General features: G+C 33.1%; 1 long non-coding RNA gene across 1 annotated transcript; it reads right to left on the bottom strand.

Annotated features, from left to right (window-relative positions):
* Window positions 1-3808: 3808 nt before the first annotated feature.
* On the bottom strand, window positions 3809-4635 carry LOC143631560 (uncharacterized). Its single transcript, XR_013153386.1, has 4 exons — window positions 4285-4635; window positions 4116-4204; window positions 3944-4011; window positions 3809-3849 (listed from the first exon to the last, which is right to left on the bottom strand). It is a non-coding gene; the product is annotated as an uncharacterized LOC143631560 (long non-coding RNA).
* Window positions 4636-4866: the final 231 nt, after the last annotated feature.

The following is a 4866-nucleotide window of genomic DNA, read 5'->3' as shown; positions in this document are numbered from 1 at the left end:
CTCAGATAACTATTTAACAGCCCATATCACAATTTTAACCATCATTTCTACTCTCTTGAACCGTTTAATCGGAATATACATGTAAATAACACTTCCCATGAACATTTTACAAATAAAACAACAAATCTCATTTACACTTTACATGTAAAACATGTTTCATTATAATTTGAATGCAGATTCAATAATTATATGTGTGTGTGTGTATATATATATATATATATATATATATATATATATATAGGATGAGTATCATTACAGAACTATTAAATTATTTAAAAACTTGAAGGAACCCTTGAAAACTAATGTTTTTTATAAAAAAAATTTTATGTCAATGTTAATTGAGTGTAGTTTTATCATTTTTCTATATCTACATTTACAATTACAATTTTGAAAATTAGTTTTTATACATATCTATGCTTTTTTTACACCAATGTAAATTTGTTAGTTATAAATTTTACACATATGTAAACTTATGATTAACATATGTAATCAAAACTTTTTATATAAAATATGATAAAACTACTATTAAATAATGTTAATACATAAAAAAAAATTAAAAAAACGTTTGGTTGTTTAGAGTTCCTAAGAGTTCTTAATTTTTTTAGAGTTCTTAAATAATACCAACCCTATATATATATATATATACACATATATATATATATATACTAGTGGGAGTGCCCGCAAGTTGTGGCGGGGACGCAACGGGTCGTATGAGGGTTTTAGCGATGACGTATTTGTTGTTGAATCAGTCAAAGGCAGATTCAAGATCCAGATAAGTTATGAATATTTATATAGTATTTAGTTTACAAATAAATATTGATGAACCATTAACTTACTTAATACCATAAACTTTATAAATAGTAAATCTAATTGAAAGTGTTATAGACTCAAAATGAAAATCCCCTTGACAAAATCTACTCACAACAAAAGTAGATATTCAGTAAAAATAATCTAACCGGGTTTAAATGAAATTGGAAAATACGCATTACTTGAAGTTCGTTACAGACACCTTCACATGAACCGCCATTAAGTTGCCGGCACAGGCAATTATCAATCTCAGGTCGTCTTCTCCGACAATAATCTATTAAAAATTATAATCATTAACAGAAGCTCAGATCGCCTTTGTCTTCTTGTTTCCTCTAGTTATTCTTCATCAAGTTCCTTGTACTCGCCAGCATGCACTCCTTAATACACAAAACGCACTTATCATGCATTAAGCATGTGAAGGTAAAAAAAATATATTATTGAAATGATTTGTAAAATACCTCACACCTCCTTCACTAACACGGGGTTATTCATGTTGCGAATGTTGCATTTTAACCGCTTGGCACAATTGATGTTACCACACCTGGGGATATAGTTTAAACGTTTATGTAGTTGTAAAATACTTGAAAAGCAATGTTTTAACTACTTATGTACTTACATCAGGCAAGACCAATCATTAGGGCCATAAAGACCGGTAGGCCCGCCAACTCCACCTTGGAACCCACCTGAATCAGAACCACCACCACAACCTGTACCGCGACCACCATCACCCGCCCGCGCCTTCACCACCTACACCAGCAGGTCTTGCACTTCCACAACAGTTTCATACCCCATGAAATGCAAAGTTTGTGTTTTAGAACAAGCATAATGAACATACTAATCAACAAACATAAGTGGTTCCAATATAAGTAGATTATATTTTAAAAAAATGGAGCTGCTAGCCAATGCCATATCACAAACCTTGTATCTGGGAGCTGCTAGCCAATGTCATAAAACTTGGTTGTGAGCATCACAAGCAAATGGTTCAAGAGCATCTAGAGTGACAATCCATGGCGATATGTTAGTCCCTGCAAAACATCAACAAAAAGTCGAATACTCAGGTAGTTGAACTTGCAGCACTGATGATGTATTCAAATAAAACTAACTGTTTACCAATGACCAGGATATAGTAGTAAACCTTCCAGTTAACGGTATCCTCTGTTGTCTATGTGAGCCATACGTAAAGAGGACGTCAAGATCTAATTATCACATACAATTACCAATAGGAATATAAATCAACATGAATCAAACCCCAGCTCATTTATATACGTGGAGTTCACTTCGCTTCGCGGGTTTCTAATTATGGTGGTATCATGGTAACGAAATATAAACTTATCACAAACATCGAAAGTATTTTAAATTTCTTACCTTTGTAACACAATAGTAGTTTTGCCCCAACTCCCATATTATATGACCGATTATACTCCCGATCGCTAGAAAAAAGGAGACCAGCAACACCATATAAGCTAATTAGCAAACGCACTAAAACTATATTAAAATAAAAATGAATCTATGCACATACCTTACGAATTCACTTGGCCACCATCGTCCCATTATTTGGGCGCTCTTCAATAGTTTCAGCTTCTAATAATATGAAAACCCATTTCAGTCTGAATTCATCATCCCAAAAGATATCCGTCATCATATAAGGACTCATATATTCATAAACGGTTCGAGTTGTTTAATTCGTTAAGGTAATATGCGAATGACAAAATCTTTAATCGTAATTACATAAATACACAGTTAAAACAAGTAACACCCTTAGAATTATCCTTTAAGATGGTAACTTCAGTATTTACAATTACTTGTACAGAGTTGAGGAGTTTATTTGCACAAACAGCTTCGCCCTTAAGAGACAGTGCCACATCTTGTACTTCAACTTCCACTTTTGCTTGTGACTCGTTTTCGACCGCTTCTTTGACCCCTGCAGCCTGGATTGCAGCACGAAAACGTGAGTCCAAACAAAAAATGAAAAAGAATCGTGAAACGGATGCCTCATACTAAAACCAATCCGCACCAAAATTTACTGCCATATGCAATATTTGAAAAAAGTTTTTTAGTAGGATACTGTATGCTAAAGCATATGTGAGGTTTAGTTCCATGGTATATCCATAAGGTGGATGGGCTCAAAAGTTTTTTAGTATGATATTGTATTCTAAAGCATATGTGAGCTTTATGGTACCTTCAGTTCTCACTTTGATCATGCTCAGCGTGACGATGGGTTTGATAAATTTATGCAGTTATAATCACTAACGGGTAAAAAGACTTATTTAACCTTGTGCCCGTTTATTTCCTCTTACACATTCAAAAGATATATTTATATAAACCAATGAACTTACTATTAAATTTCAATAGAACATTATTACCTCTTATATTTAGATTTCATGAAAAAACCGCAAAGGGAAAAATCTTACTGTAATAAATCCATTAAAAGTTAAACCAAAACCCAAAAATTGGAAAAAAATTAAAAATCAAAGTGATAACAAAAATCAAGAAAACTAAAACAAAACCAAAACTAAACCAAATGGATACAAATAGGAACTGAAAATAAAATGTATTTAATTAAGGACCTCGTTTAGGCTCGCCAACCAGCTCGAGCTAACATATGCATTTTGTCAACTACACAAAGAGCACAAACACCTGAACCCGTACCGAGTCAAACAAAAATAACACTTGTTTGAGTGGACCCGTTATGACGCAAATGTTTTATGACCCGAACCCGACCATGGTTATAATACGATCCTTGAAGTTAAATTATCAGGAAGTTAATTACCCGTTTTTAGTGTTATGATGCAAAAAGAGGGTTATAATATTGTGTTATGTTCCGGCGAGACGCCCACAACTTCATATCAAAATATTATATATGATGCAAAAAGTATATATATATTTGCATAACATGCTCTATCAACCTGATAGGGGTGTCTCACTTGTTTAAAACCAACATCATTCTATTTATAATACATTTATTTAAATTAGAATTACTTACCTAAGTAATTGAGAACACAGTAAATGAACTTCTTGGCAACCTCGTTCGATCTAGCCAGCCTGCATAAGGAAAAAAATTCAAAATGTAAACCCTAAATCGTGAATGCGTAAAGTAAAAAAATAAAATTCAAACCCCTAAATTCAATTCCTTTACCTAGGATTATACATCCCCTTTTCTTCTTCTTCCATTCAGGATGTTGAAGGTGATACATGTACCGGATTCTAGCAAATTCAATGGACAATCCATTCTAGAAAAAGAAGAACATTGCAAAATCAATGCGGGTCATAAACTGTTATAAAAACTGCAAGTGAAGTAGAGTACTCACATTGGTGGTTGATAAGACAAATGCTTGGAAGAATATAAAATGATTATTAAGCAAGCCCTAAACTCAGACAAAGCCTGTACTTGGTTCACCTATCCAACCAATAATAAAATTATTAAATATTATGGCAAAATCAACAATGAACTAATCAATTAAAGTTAGACAACAAAACCTTCAAAATTCTTCGATCAATCCTGGAATCCAAATTCTAAGAAATTAAGTTATCCCAAACTCAAAGATAAGAAGGCAGTTAGATAATATCATCCACACCACCATATCAGGAAAGCCTGGACCGATTGGAGGCTTGGAGTTGAGGATAGTTTTGATTATAATCGAACATGAGTCGACTGAATAATCCAAAGGGTGGTCGCCAGTGAGAGAGACGGTGATTGAATAATGAATAGAACGATGATTTTTAGAGAGTTCAATTGAAACCGATTAGATCATTGATTGAAACATAAAGGATGTTAAAAGAGACAATTTAAGGAACAATTAACACTTGCCGGAATATAATTGTAACAGAACGATTGGAGGGATGAGGTTGTCGGCCGATGAGAAGATAATAAATTTTCAGGCGTCTCATGAGAGAGAGAGAGAAACAAGGAAGTTGAAAGGACATTAATATGTATTATAATGTATATATATATTAACAACCAACCTATGTTTATCTCATAAAATTTAGTGTTCATAAATATTAACAAGTTATGTTTTTACCCGTATAAATAACAATGCGGGTTTTAATGTGTCGGTTATA

This window comes from Bidens hawaiensis, unplaced genomic scaffold, assembly GCF_021521415.1.
Source record: "Bidens hawaiensis isolate Kalapana, Puna unplaced genomic scaffold, B.hawaiensis_p1.1 tig00006092_1, whole genome shotgun sequence".
In the NCBI taxonomy this organism is placed as follows: Eukaryota; Viridiplantae; Streptophyta; class Magnoliopsida; order Asterales; family Asteraceae; genus Bidens; species Bidens hawaiensis.
This window is presented reverse-complemented; position numbering and strand designations above follow the sequence as displayed.